Source organism: Hemitrygon akajei, chromosome 22, assembly GCF_048418815.1.
Source record: "Hemitrygon akajei chromosome 22, sHemAka1.3, whole genome shotgun sequence".
Taxonomy (NCBI): domain Eukaryota; kingdom Metazoa; phylum Chordata; class Chondrichthyes; order Myliobatiformes; family Dasyatidae; genus Hemitrygon; species Hemitrygon akajei.
This window is the reverse complement of record NC_133145.1, coordinates 44682550-44698199: the sequence shown is the minus strand read 5'-3', so window position 1 is coordinate 44698199 and position 15650 is coordinate 44682550. Positions and strand designations below refer to the sequence as shown.

The 15650-nt window shown below is 42.5% G+C and overlaps 1 long non-coding RNA gene across 1 annotated transcript in view; it reads left to right on the top strand.

Moving 5' to 3' along the window:
- LOC140714676 (uncharacterized) overlaps nucleotides 1–8381 on the top strand; it is a 102052-nt gene extending 93671 nt beyond the window's left edge. Inside the window, exon 3 of the long non-coding RNA XR_012095970.1 lies at nucleotides 8037–8381. This is a non-coding gene — a long non-coding RNA (uncharacterized lncRNA). The remainder of the gene's footprint in view (nucleotides 1–8036) is intronic.
- The last annotated feature ends 7269 nt before the right edge of the window (nucleotides 8382–15650 follow it).

Sequence of the window (15650 nt, the reverse complement as noted above, 5' to 3'; positions counted from 1 at the left end):
CACATGCCAGTCTGATGGGCAGAGATGGGACATAATGAGTGAGCAATTGATCAAATGTTATGAGTCTCTTTGTTTATTTGAATGCTCATTTACATCTTTCTGACCATTCCCACTTTGCTCACGTCTGTAACAGTGCATTCAATGGCTCAGCACTGTAGCAAGATCTGGGAGAAAGCTGTGGTAGTAGTGTTACAAGACCCAAGTATGACCTGAATTGTTACACATTTTCTGGGTTGGGTTTCTGCAGCACTGTTTCAATCTTCTCTTGTGACTTATGTAAGCCACGCTTAATACGCCCAGAATATGAGATTTCATTCTTGAAAAGCTCACATTTGTCTCTCTTTGTATGCAGACCATATTCACTCTGCCTGGTAAGCATTTTACCAAGATTCTGGAGGTGATTTTCATCATTCTTACCAGGCACAATGATGTCATCAAGGTAACATTGTGTTCCTGGGATATCTTGGAGCATCTGGACCATTGTTCTTTGCCAAATTGTTGGAATCGATGCCACTCCAAAGACGAGATGACTCTACTGGAACAGTCCCTCGTGAGTGTTGAATGTGAGGAACTTCCTGCTTGACTCCTCAATCTCCATTTGCAGATAGGCTTGTGACGAGTCAACCTTTGAAAACATCTCCCCGCCTGCCAAAGATGCAAAAATGTCTTCTGGTCATGACAAGGGATATTGCAGAGTACATTGGACAGGATTGATACTCACTTTGAAGTCCCCACATATGCAAACAGCTCCAGCCTTCCCTTCCTTGATCACCGGGACAATGGGTGTGTCCCAAATGATCCACTCAACCTTGGAGAGAATGCCAGGCATCTCCAAGCTCTGAAATGCAGTGCCCACTTTAGGACATAGTGCTAGTGCGTAAGGCACTGGACACACTTCATGGAATCTTGGTGTTGCTGCTTCTTCCAGTTCAATTCTGGCCTTCATGCCTTTGAGTTTACCAATCCCCTCCTCAAGCACCTTCTCATTAGCATTAAGCAGATGTGCCAGTCTCTGGTTAGTGCTAACATTTGGGCTGCAGTTGACACATTCAAAGCTTTGTTTGTGTGCCAGTCTAGTTGGATTTTTCTCAGACATTCACATCCAAAAAGTGCTGGCCCTCTACTTTTCAACACATAAAGCACTAACTGCTCTGTTTTGCCTCCATATGTCACATTCACTTTCAGTTTGCCTTTAGAAGAATTTTTTTTGCCTGTATAGGTCTTTAGCATCACCAAGGTCTTTTCTGAAGGTAGCTTAGAAAGCAGTCTGTTGTAGTCAGCCTCTGAAATTATAGATAAAGCTGACCTTGTATCCAGCTGCAGTTTCATTTTTACACCAGACACATCTGTTGTGATGCATGTGATTTTGTGATGGGTCCTATTATGCAGTTCACCTTTGTCAGACTCTGTGTGATCCGATTCAGTTTCACATTCAGTCACTTTTTGCATTTGTTCAGTTTTGTGTTTGAATCTTTTCACTCTATGTGTTTTTCATCTTTGATTGTGCTTTTTGTCTGACTTGCACACTCTGTCTATGTCACCTTGTCTGTGACACTTTCTGCAAACCTTTTCTCTGAAGCAAGCAACAGACATTTGGATTTGCCACATCAATAACATTTTTGGCTTTTTGCACCATTCAGGGACATTTTGTTTATTTCACATTCTAACCTCTTTTTCTGTAGTTCTGAATGATGTTGCAATGGTCAATGCCCGTTCTAACATTAGTTTTCTTTCTGACAGTAGTCTCTTTTGAGTGCTTTGCCTATACATGCCAAATATGGCTGTCCCTTAATGCATCAAAAAGTCCATCTCTAAAGTCACAGTACTGGGAGAGTTTGCACAGCTCTGCAATGTATTCAGAAATGCTTTCATCCTTTGACTGGTTCCTTTTGTGAAATCTAAATTGCTCAGCTATTTGCTAGTGGTTTTGGGCTCAAGTGATTTTGCAAAGTTGCAACAATTTTCGTCTAACTTTTTGCTTGCTGGCTTTTCAGGAGTTACTAAGTTGCATAAGAGACTGTATGTTTTAGCACCCATTAAGCTAAGAAGTGTGAAGACTTTCCTTACGTTATCCACATTGTTAGCATTGCAATATGGTTCAACTCTCAACGTACAATTCCCAGTCCCTGTTAGTGCTATCAAATTTGTCACCTTTCCTGACTAAGCCCATCGTCATATTATTTTTACTTTAGCTTTGCTTGTTGTGTGTCTCGCACTGTGTACTATGCACTGTGTACTGATGCAGCCTTTTCTAGCATCTGTGACCACCTTCTCCATATTGGTTCCTTCTCCCCTCTCGCTGTCTCTCCCTTCCTCCAAGTTCTGTCATCTTGTAACTATCATTCCAGTTGGTAATGTTTGCTGACATTCAGGTTCGTACTCATCACCAATTTGTTGTGTCTGTACAACTACATAGGAAATAAATACAAACACACGCTCTGACAAGTTAATGTGTATTTTCACTTTGAAAGAGAGCATCAAATCAATGCACATATGTAAGTTATCAATAAATAATTAGTGCTAAGGGGAGTCACTGTGCTAAAAAAATAGATCCATAAATTACAGATAGGTTCTTGGTTAGTCAGGGCATCAGAAGTTACAGGGAGTAGGCAGGAAAATGGGATTGAGAGGGATAAAATATCAGCCACGACTGAATTGAGGAGCAGACTTAATGGGCTGAGTGGCCTCACTCTATTCTTATGTTTGACTGTATATACATGTATACAAAGCAATTACGTATACAATCTTAGTGTTTGGGCAATATCCTCCCACATTTCCCCTTCCGCTTATACATTTCAATGGAGATGCAACATAAAGATTTTTACTCCCTTGGATGTAAGAAATAAAATTTTCTATTTCTATTATGTTCTTATCATCTTATGGAGATCTGAGGGTTCTACTTCTCACTCAGCAGGTTATCTAGAACAAGATGCCAGAGGAGGTTGTGGAGGCAGGTACAATTACAGCGCCCGAAAGGCATTTGGATGGTAACTTACGAAGGAACAGTGTAGGACGATAGGGCAAATGTAGGCCAATGGGACGAGCATAGTTAATTGTCGCTTGGAGAAAGAGGGCTGGAAGGACACATGTGAGTGTTTATGATTCTACCATTCTATATCTCAGTGTTCGGTCTTTCTTCCTAGAACAGGGACTGTAAGGTTTCAAAGGATTCAACGTTCATTTATTATCGAAGTATGTACTGTATGCAACATACAACTCTGAGATTCATCTTCTCCACAGACAACCACGAAACAAAGAGAACCATAGACCCCATTCAAAGAAAATATCAACCCCTCCCATGTGCAAAAACAAACCAAATTGCGCAAACAGCACCAGGAAAGAGCGAGCGTGAAGACAGAACATAAAACACAAAATCGAAGGAGTCCACATTCAGTACAGCTCGGTGTTCATTATCTGTAGGCTGCCCGATTCAAAGTTGCCCAAAATAGCAATGGAAAAAGGAGCAGCTACAGTCCAGACCACAAACCGCAGACCCAGAACGTTGGTAAAATCTTTCAGCAGCATCAAGGGAGGGAAAGACCATTCAAATGCAGGGACCTTTCCTCGGGAGCAGTGAGTGAGAGGGAGAGAGAGAAACCGTCTCACGCAGACTCCTGTCTCCGGCAGTAGCAAGCGAGAGGCTGGTAGATGGTGCTGAACACTCGCTCACCTTCCGTGCCTGCCTCAACGTTTCAATCTTCCTCAGCGCTTTCATCAGCAAGATCGGTGAGAGATTGAGTTGCTCACGGGCTCGCGCCCGGTCTCTAGGCTTCTTGGCCTTGAGGCTGCTCGCCTCCCAGAACCTTCTCGGAGACAGCAAAGCACCAGATTGCTCAATCGGCCCAAAAGACACACCATCAAACTATAGATCACAGGCTCCACCATGCCAGAATCACATTTAAAAGGAAAAAAAAGGTAAAAGAAGTGAAAAAAACCAGCTTTGTGGGCCATCCAGAGGCCAACAAGGCCCGCTGTAGCCTTGTTCCTGGTGCCATCTTCTTCCCTGCATTCATCTCTAATGCAGGTACATTTTCATTTTGTCTGCCAATATCCAGTTTTGCTTTCTTCATGTTGGAAGGAATAGCAAAAAAGAACAAATATCTGCTGCAAAATATGCATCCGGGGCACCTTCTGCTCATCTCAAGGACTCCTCAGCATTTTTAGAAGTGTAGTCACTACCCAGCAAGTTCCCACAGCCAACGCAATGAAAATGATCACGTTGTTGCTTAGAAGTACATCCACTTCAGTATCTACAATGTCAGATTACCTCTGTATATTCTGTCCTGGAGATTAAATCCCTTGACTTCAATTAAGTGAATTCAAAAGGCACTGCACAGCATACCGCCATGACCAAGGGGTGATGAATTTTCGGCAAATCGGCTTCCGTGAGGCTGGATGGGAGTTAAAAGTGATCAAGAGCTGGAGAATGCCCATCCGTGTTCAAAATTGCACCTTGGGATCTTTTACGTGCCTTCAGTTGAGTTTAACATCTCATCCAAGAGGCAGTACTCCTTCAGTAGTGTACTGAATTGATAGTTTATATTACAGAAACTCAAGTCTCTGGCGCAGGGACTTGAACCTATAAGCCTTTGATACAAAGACAAGAGTGAAACCCACAGATCCATGGCGGACAGATGGAGCAGAACAAGCAAACCTTCAGAGTCCTCTGCTGCCAGGATCTCCTGGCACCGTTGACTACTTTGATTGTCTATCATTCACAAGAACACCATTCAGTGCATTAACTTTATTGAATCTGATATCGTTTTATGTGAAGTAAGGAACTTCTTTAATCTGAAATAACCATTTGATTAGTTTCAGGTGTCTGGGATGCCTGTGGTTTTACCCTTTATAATATCAAGGACAATAGAATTAAAACCAAATGCAAAATATTTCTCTAAACAGTTTTGGATGCATTCCACAGATGATTTTGATTTTTAAATGAATTGCACCCTTTCATACTCATCAACTGTTAGTTCATATCCACATAATTCAACTGAGGGGAAATCACAAACACATTGATAAATGTGTTACTTCTTCTTCTTTAGATCTTCACTATCTACTGTGATTTGGCATTCTAAGCAGGAAAACTGTGAGGGAAAGAGCTTTGTATCAGAAGGTCCTAGGTTTACGTATCTGCCAAGTAAGAATGAACAAATTTAACTCAACTAAGGCAACAGGTAGAGCATTGTGACTGGTCCCAGCAGTTCCAGACAAGGGAATGCAGTTACAGCTTTTATCTAAATGCTGAACAAAGTACAAAGTTCCAAATAAATTTATTATAATTGAAAGGATACAGTACATCTCACAGTACTCTGAACACACCATCAGTGATGTAACCTGGGGTCATCGGATGTTTCGGGTCTTTTCAACATCAGACACCCTCACTCAGGTGACCCAGCCGTGGCTGATCAAGCCACAGTTTGTGTTCAGGTAGCACGTGCTGCAGACCCTCATGGACTTGCTCTCTTCACTCAGAGCCATCGTGAGGCTTTCTCTGCGGTCTCTGTGATGTTGCCGATGGCTTGCTGCCTCCTTGTACCAGCGGTAGCCGATGCTCTGAGGGCTGAGGGCTCTGTGAACGAGACGGTCCACCGAAGACCCGGCAGCCCACCTCAACAAGCACGCACTTTGCCTTCCCTCCCTGCCACCGACACTCGCTGACCGGTTCCTCGTATCTGGCAAGCTTCCTCACGTGGCATCTTTCAAATGCTCCAGCAGACTGATGTATTTTGCTGCCTCGGAGACCAGGAGGAAGTCTGGTCTCAAGCTGGTCCTGACGATGTGCTGTGGGAACTTTAGCTGGTTTCACCACGTCAGTCGTGAGCGGGTGCCAGAACCCTAATGGGTGGCTTAACTCTTGCTTCTGGTTTCTCTTCAGCTCTCATAAAGATGATGGTTCGATTGCAGGGTTGAGTTCATTTGCTGTTACTTATATGTCACTGTATAGTTCCCTACAGTTTATATTTTTGCAGGCATTCACAGTAGATCAAAGAAATGCAATAGAATCAAAGCAAAACTACATGCAAGCAAAGATTGATTGACAATCAATGTGTAAAAGATGCCAAATTGTGCAGATACAAAATAATGCTAATAATACGGGGGGGGGGGGGGTGATTGATAGGTTTGTGGCCTAAGGTAGAAGGAGATGAGTTATACAGCTCTCGTTACATGCACATGCAGTTCAACTCTTTGAGTGATTATGCAGAAAGTTTGAAGTTAATAACTCATCAGTTAATAACTCATCAGGGTGATTGATAAGTTTGTGGCCCAAGGTAAAAGGAGATGTTATTAACTTCAAACTTTCTGCATAATTATTCAAAGAGTTGACCTAATGTGCATGTAACGAGAGCTGTATAACTCATCTCCTTCTACCTTAGACCACAAACTTATCAATCACCCATCTGTGGACACTTTCTGGAGGTCCAAGATCCGTATGCTCCACGACCGCTGGACTAAGTGTGTAAATGTAGGAGGGGACTATGTTGAAAAATAGATGTGATAGGTTTCCTAAAATTGACTCCTTCTACCTTAGGCCACAAACTTATCAATCACCCCTCGTAATAATCACCATCATCATCAAATAAATAGACAGTTTATACTGAGACCATTAGTTGTAGTTGTAGATAGATTGTGGAATCAGTTCAGAATTGAGGTAGAATAAGAGAAGTTATCCACATTGGTTCAGGAGCCTGACGGTTGAAGCGTATTTGCAGCAGGGAAGAGCATGCCCTGGACGGTGAGGGTCCTTGGTGATGATGGGTCCTGCGAATCCTGCTGGAGAGATTAGATACTTCTATCTCAAGGGTGGCACACAGAGTGCAGCAGTTAGTGCTGCTGACTCACAGCTCCAGACTTCCGGGTTCAGTCTTGACCTCTAATGCTGTTTGCATTGAGTTTGAACGTTCTCCCACTCACTGCACGGCATTTCCCAGATGCTCCATCCTTCTCAGACATTCAAAAGAATCATAGTAACTGAAAGTAATATAGCAAAGAAGCAGATCCATCGGTCCAAATTACCCATGCTGACCAAGATCTATCTAAATTGGTCCCATTTCCCAGCATGTTGGTTATTAAACTGATGAATGTAAATTGTCATGGGTTAGGGGGATGCGGAGTATTGCGGAGAGAGGAGTGATCAGTCCCAAGGGAGAACCATGGTTCAAATAGTTTGAGTGTACTTCTTGCCTGAAGTCAAGCTGATCAATTGGCTGAGGGAACAATGAGATGATGAGATCTTAACCAGCATCTTGAGAGATGCAAAAGAAAACATTGAAATACTTTGGAAATACTCCGCAACTGAGGCTACTTCCATGGGAAAGGAAACAGAGCTAGCATTTTAGATTGGAGATCCCTCGTCAGTTTTGGGAAGGAGATAAAAGAAGCTTGCAGGGAGGGTGGGGGCAGCAGATGCAAACCCAGAGTGACCGCAGGGATAATCTGTTAACGAGGTTATATTGTCAATGTGTGAATGGGAGCAGTTAGAGAGTGGGAACGAGGATAGTTTTGCTCCGTCCTCCACAACTGCTGGGATCTCCCAGTGGCCACACATTTTAATTCTACCTCCCATTGCCATTCCGACATGACGGTCCATGGCCTCCTCTATTGTCATGAAAAGGCCGCTCTCAGGTTGTAGGAGCAACATCTCATATTCCACCTGGGTAGCCTCCAACCTGACAGCTTGAACATTAAATTCTCTCTTTTTCCATTCCCCATTCTGGCTCCCCTCTTAACCCCGCCTTCTCCTCACCAGTCTATCACCTCCATATGGTGCCCTTCCTCCTTCCCTTTTCCCATGATCCACTTTCCTCTCCTATCAGGCTCCTTCTTCTTAAGCCGTTTACCTTTTCCACCTATCACCTCGTAGCTTCTCACTTCATCTCCCCTCACCCAACACCTGGCTTCCTCTATCTTCTGTCAGCTTTTACTCCTTCTGCGACCCTCCCCCCCCCACCTTCTTATTCTTGTTTCTTCCCCCCTCCTTTTCAGTCGATGAAGAGTCTCAGCCTGAAAAGTCGACTGTTTATTCTTCTCCATAGATGCTGCCTGGGCTGTTGAGTTCCTCCAGCATTCTCTGTGTGTTGCTCCAGATGTCCACCATTTGCAGAATCTCTTGTGTTAATGCGTTGATGGTCAAACGAATGCTGGAGTTGCAAACTGCAGAGGGAGGAGGACCTGCCTGGTAGGTCAGAATATACATGTTTCACATTACCTTCCCACAGACGCTGCTTGACGTGTTGAATATTGCCAGCATTTCCTGTTTTTATTTTAAATTTTCAACATCTGCCGATTTTTGAACATGCAGGACATGCACTCTTCTCACTGCTGCCATCGGGTCAGAGATACAGGAGCCTTTGGTCCCATGCCACTAAGTTCAGGAGGGCTATTACCCTTCAACCAATGTGGCGTGCTTCACTCCACACTGAACTGATTCCACAATCTATCGACTCACTTTCAAGGACTCTAAAACTCATGTTCAAAGGATTATTTATTTACTTATTTTTTTGTGTATTTGCACAGTTTGTATTCTTTTGCACATTAATTGTTTGTCGGTCTTAGCGTGTAGTTTTTCATTAATTGTATTATAATTCTTGTTTCTGCTATGAATGCCTGCAAGAAGATGAATCTCAGAATAGTATATGGTCACACACTTTGATAATAAATTTACTTTGAATCTTGAGTTATAGCAATCAAAACAATATTTTGATATAAAAGTCAAAACAGAAGATTGGTTGGAAAATGGCAGAGTTTACTACACGTAATAGTTACCACAATTTGAAGGGGCATATCAACTATGTGCCTTTCAAAATAGTCAGCTGAGAGTAACTGGGGATATTGGCACCGGAGAGATTGTTAGTTCCTCTAACCTTCCGCTGAATTTGTTGGAGTTTGCAAATAAAGTGTTGGTGGTATTTTTCTAATGCCTTGAGATGTCTGCTGTAGGTAGCTCAGATCTCAGAAACAGAAGGGAGGAGTTGCTTTAAGACCATATGCGCATGTTGCAAAACCACAAAGGTGTATACTCCTCCTCAGAAGACTCCTACAAACTGGCTCGGCTTCGCCAGAGTCAGTGTATATTGGACAGTTCCCTTCCCCACATACTCATATTAAACTATCAGGGGATAAAAGGCCTCTCAAACACCAGATGCTTTTTATAAGATTTTTAAAGTAACTATTCAATGTCCATGTATACTATAGTTGCAAAATAGTCACTAAGAAAATTGAAAAAAAAATCAGATTTGACTAACAGTGATGAACAAAAATCTCAAAAGAAGTAGAAAACTTACCTTGTTTGTTGCTAGGTGTTAGCTGGGCCATTACTGAATACTGCTTAGACCGCTTAAGATTGGTACAATTCGGATTAGTCCTGGCTCTGCCGCACTAATACGTAGTCAAGGTCTCAGGGCCCAGCTTGCTTAGTTTGGTGTCTGCTTAATAGCTTGCCTGGGAATTGAACCAGAGAGATAAGTAAGTGTCGAAGTCACGCTTCACATCTTTCTCCAGAGGCTGTGTAAGCTAAAGACAGACAGCTAGCAGTTGAAGATCCCTCCCAGGTCAACGTGAGGTGAGGCACATTGCAGCTCCAACTCTGTGCTGGCCTACTTATTGTAATATAAATGTGGTGGATGATTTACTCATAGCTTGCTCTCCATAAAATATTAATCGGTTTGAACAAGTGCAGCGCAGTGGTTTAACAGGTTAGTAAGGGTTCAAGGCAGCATTATGGTGCATGATGTAGTGATGTTGCCTCACTCTTTCACTGACCCTGGATTAGAAGCTAACCTCTGGAGTTGTCACGTAGACTACGTGGATTTCCCTTGTTATCTCCACTGGTTCAAGAGCCTAATGGTTGAAGGGAAAGAACTGCTCCTGAACCTGGTGGTCTAAGTAATGGGCAGTGGCAGTAATCCCCAGGTAACATGACATCTGCTTATAATAGAAAACAATGATACTGAACTCAAGTGAAAGCTCATAAAAATCCAAAATTAAAATAGAAACATGGAAGAGCCCAGTTAAAAAATGATGTATTAAAGAGCCTAAAATAATACAATTTGTTACAAGGCTGGTTAACATTTGAGCTCAAAGCATCAATAGCTAATCAAAGTACAAATGAGCTCAGTCTTCTCGTTCAGCTATTAAACTTCCATTAATTTCCTCAAAAGAATTCAAAGTACCGTCAATGGGCAACACTGCTTATTGGCGTCACTTAGTGCATCCACATTTCATTCCTACTTGGTCATCAGCAACAAAACCAACGAAGTTCTTGACATGGAAGTCAATAGCACAGAAGATTGGATCTTGATTTCCAAACTGGGATTTGAGCCAATCAGTCATCGCTGAACTATGTCGTGTTCCAAATTCATTGTACATCAGTATGTTTATAGCAATTCCTCGGGCACTATTGAATCAGTGAATGAGCATTGCCCGAGGAATTTTTGAGCAATGCTGATAGTTCAAAGCAAATGGAAACAGTATGCCAGAGGAACTCAGGGGGCCAGGCAGCATGAGTGGAGGCAAAGGGCTGAGATCCTGCATCGGGATTGATGGGGGAAGACAGTCATAGCAGATTCAGAAACAGAATCAGCTTTATTATCTCTGACATTTGCTGTGAAATGTGTTGTTCTGCAGCAGCAGTGCAGTGCAATACATAAAATATACTATGAATTGCAATAAGCAGCAATAGTTCTTGGTGGGACAGCCAGTGCCCCTGATGTAGCTGGCTGTGTTTACAGCTCTCAGCTGCATTCATCAAGATGGCGCCAGTGAACTATGGTGACGTTCTGCAGGCTACATACAATACTTCTAAATATACCTTTTTTTAATTACTCCCACTGCAATCTGCAGCATGTGATCTCCCTTTAACCTGTGAACTTTAAAATCAGCTTAATGATCTACAGACTTCACGATCTCCTGAATGACTCGCTGGACTGAACAGGTATGATACCTTTAAGTGGATGAAGGTTCATCGCCATGGCTAGAAGTGAGGTGGGGAGGGGGGAATGCAGACCAGGCTAAAACACAAGGCGATGAGGTGCCCTTGACCCAGCATCTTGTTAGCAAATGTGCAGTCACTGGAGAACAAAACTAAGGACCTGAGAGCAAGATTGCTGTATCAGAGGGAAATGAGGGATTGTTGTGTTCTGTGTCTGAGTGAGACATAGCTTTCTCCCAGTACTCCAGAAACAGTGATCAGCCTGACGGCTTCTTGGTTTACAGAATGGACTGAACTGCTGATTTGGAAAAGGTAAAAAGTGGAGGTGTGTGTTTCATGATAAACTCTGGTTGGTACTCTGATGGGATGTTTTTGTTGAACTCATGTTTCCCCACCCTTTAGCACCTAATGGTTAAATGCCATCTGTTCTATTTACGTAGGGAGTTCTCTGTCATAATCCTGACCACTGTTTACATTCCGCCAGCAGCGCAATTATGGAAAACCCTGAACATCCTCTACATAGCACCATCCAGAGACAGAGAAGCAGCTTCAGCGACAGGTTGCTATCGATGCAATGCTCCTCAGACAGGATGAAGAGGTCAATACTCCCCAATGCCATTAGGCTTTACAATTCAACCGCCAGGAGTAAGATATGTTAAAGTGCCAGGGTTGATTGTATTTAATGTATTTAAGTAAGCGACTTAAGAACTTTTTAAAAGCTATTATTAATGCTTTTGGAGAGAGTGATTTAGATGCATATCATATTTTTACTGAGTTAAGTATTGTATGTAATTAGTTTTGCTACAATAAGTGTATGGGACATTGGAAAAAATGTTGAATTTCCACATGGGGATGAATAAAGTATCTATCTATCTATCTATCTATCTATCTATGATGCTGTCTTGAAACAAGAAAGAGTCCACCCCAACACATTTCAAGTCATAGTCAGGAACTCCAACCAGCCTTGTTTGATGAAAACTCTGCCCAATTACCATAACCTGTAGTATCAGAGATCCCAACACACTAGACCACTGCTATACTATGATAAGGGATGCCTACCGTTCCATGCCCAGAATGCATGTTGTTAATCTGATCACTTGACTATCCATTTCCTACCTGTATATAGGCAGAGACTAAAGAGCAAACTTTCAGAGATTAGGACAACAAAGAGGTGGTCATGCGAGGCAGAGGAGTGGCTACGGGTCGATGGACTGGGACACGTTCAAAGACTCATCTATGGATCTGAATGAATGCAACATGATTGTCCGGACTTTATTAAAACAGTTGTGGTGTGTCCCCACAAAATCATTCCGAGTCTTCCCCAACCAGAAACCCTGGCCGACCCCATGAGATCCAAAATCTGCCGGGAACCACATCAGAGGCATTCAAGTCTGGTGATCAAAAAGTTACAAGAGATCCAGGTATGATCTCCAGAAAACCATCTCATGGGTGAAGTGGCAATTCTGGACTAAACGAATCAATGAGGGATGCTCGACAGGGCTTGAATACTGTCACCTCTTACAGAGAAATCAATTGACATAGGCAATATCAGGGCTTCACTTCCAGATGAGCTCAAAGCCTTCCATGCTTATTCAGACTGCCAAAAATGGAGGGATTTTCATGGACTTCAACAGCCCTGGTGATCCAGTAATTTCAATGTGTGAGCAGCCTTCAGGAGTATTGAACCCATGGAAAGCATCAGGCCCAGATGGGGTACCTGGCCAAATTCTAAAACATACGGTGATGAACTGGCTGGAGTGTTCACTGAAATCTTTACCCTCTTGCTTCAGCAGTCTGAGGTACTCAACTGCTTCATGCAGGCTTCAGTTATACAGGTGCCTGAGAAGACCGTGGTAGCCTGCCTCAGTGACTACCATCCAGTCACACTTACTTCCACATCAGTGAAGTGCTTTGAAGGTTGGTGATGAAACATATCAAATCACGCCTTTGAAGCAACTTGGATCCATTCCAATTTGCATACTGGAGCAATAGGTCCACAGCAGATGCTATTTCATTGGCCTTCACTTAACCCTGGAAAACCTGGACAGTAAAGATCCATACTTCAGGATGCTCTTAAACAATTTCATCTCCATCATCCCCTCAAAACTAAGCTTCAAGACCTTGACCTGAATACCTCCTTGTGCAATTGGATCCTTGAATGCCTAACTTGCAGACCCAGTAATTTCAGATTTGCAACAATATCTCCACCATATCTCCATCACTACACGTGCAACACAAGGCTACGTGCTTAGCCCACTGCTCAATTCGCTTTACACTTACAACTCTGTTGCTAAGTGCAGCTCCAATACCATATTCAAGCTTGCTGATGACACCACTGTTGCAGGCCGAATCAAAGATGGTGACAATCAGCATATAGGAAGGAGATTGAAAATCTGGCTAAGTGATGCCACAATAACCTCTCACTCGATGTCAGCAATAGCAAGGAGCTGATTATTGACTTCAGGAGGAGGAAAGCATACATCGACAAGCCATTTCTCATCAGAGGATCAGAAGTGGAGAGGGTCAGCAACTTTAAAATCCTCAGTGTTATCATTTCGGAGGACCTGTCCTGGGCCCAGCACGTAAGTGCAATTACAAAGAAAACACAGGACGCCTCTACTTCACTACCACCACCACCTAGCTCATGCTCTCTTCTCGCTGCTGCCATCAGGAAGAAGTTACAGTCGCCTCAGGACTCAGGCCACCAGGTTCAGAAACAGTTACAACTCCTCAACCATCAGGCTCTTGAACCAAAGGGGATAACTTCACTCAACTTCACTTGCCCCATCATTGAAATGTTTCCACAATCTATGGACTCCCTTTAAAGGACTCTTCATCTCATGTTCTCAACATTTATTGCTTAGTTATGTATTATTGTTATTTCTTACTTTTTGTCTTTGCACAGTTTTTTGTCTTTTGCACTCTGATTGAATGCCCAAGTTGGTGCGCTCTTTCGTAGATTCTGTTATGGTTATTATTCTATCATGAATTTGTTAATTATGCCCATAAGAAAATGAATCTCAGAGTTGTATATGGTGACATATCTGTACATTGATAATAAATTTACTTTGAACTTTGAACATTTTTCAGCTCTGTGTATTGGTGTCCCCATACCAGATGGTGATGCAACCAATCAGTACATCTGCAGAAATTTGCTTGTGTCTTTGGTGACATACGAAGTCCCCTTAAACTCCTAATGAAACATAGCAGCTGCCATGCCTTCTGTGTAATTGCATCAAAATGTTGGACACAGGATAGACCTTCAGAGATGTTGACACCCAGGAACTTGAAGCTCCATTCTGGCTAAGTTCCCTCCACATCCTGATGCGGGCCCAAAACGTTGACTAGCCCTTTGCGCCAATAAATGATGCTTGACCAGCTGAGTTCAACTAGTGGTTTGACTTCTTTTTCACTCTGGACACCAGTATCTGCAGTCTCTCGTGTCTCCAATTCTGACAGTTCATTCTTATCATCCTAACCTTTTAACATACATTTCCTTTCCGAGGCTCTTAGATACATCAATGCCTTAGTCCAAGTGCATCTGGTGCGCGGTATCATGAGGAGCATATTTTGGCTTTGGTGTGTGTGCAGCTGAGATTTACAATGTGATAGTGAAATGATCTGAATCTGTGGACTAAATCTGGGATTTTCTTGTACAAAGTTCCTTTCCTGTTTTTTTTGAGTGGAATGCCAAATCATAGTAGACAGAGAAAACTTAAAGATGAGCAAGTAATTAATTTGTCCATATGTTTGTGACTTTTCCCTTCAACTGAATTTTGATAAAATAAGCTAACAGTTAAAAATACGGAAGAGTACAACAAATGATTGTTAAATTATAAACGTAGATCTTCACATACAAATGTCTGAAAGGTGAAAACTACAGAAACGCTGCAGATTCTAGAAATCTGAAATAAAATTTCAGGAAGTCCATAAGACCATAAGACCATAGATATAAGACCAGAATTAGGCCATTTGGCTCATCAAGTCTGCTCTGCTATTTCATCATGGCTGATCCAATTTTCCTCTCTACTCCAATTCTTGGCTTCTCCCGGTATTCCTTCATGCCCTCATTAGGAGTTTAAGAGGACATAAAGACTTGGCCTCCATAACTGCCTGTGGTAAAGAATTCCACAGATTCATAACTCACTGGCTATAGTAATTCCTCCTCATCTCCATTCTAAAAGGACACCCCTCTATTCTGAGGCTGTGTCCTCTAGTCTTAGACTCTCCCACCATAGGAAGCATCCTCTCCACATCCACTCTATCAAGACCTTTCACCTTTTGATAGGTTTCAAAGAGGTCACCATTCATTCTTCTGATATCTAGTGAATTTAGGCCCAGACGAATCTAATGCTCTTCATATGACAAGCCATTCAATCCTGGAATCATTTTCAAAAACCTCCTTCGAACCCTCTCAAGTTTCAGCACATCCTCTCTAAGACATGGGCCCAAAACTGCTCACAATACTCCAAGTGAGGCCTCAACAGTGCTTTATAAAGCCTCAGCATTACATCCTTGCTTTTATATACAAGTCCTCTTGAAATGAATGCTAACATTGCATTTGCTTTCCACACCACAGACTCAACCTGTAAATTAACTTTCAGGGAGTCCTGCACAAGGACTCCCAAGTCCCCTTGCACCTCCCTCAGTTTTTTTAGTATTTTCTCTCCATTTTGAAAATAGTCAACCCTTTCATTTCTTCCACCAAAGTGCATGACCA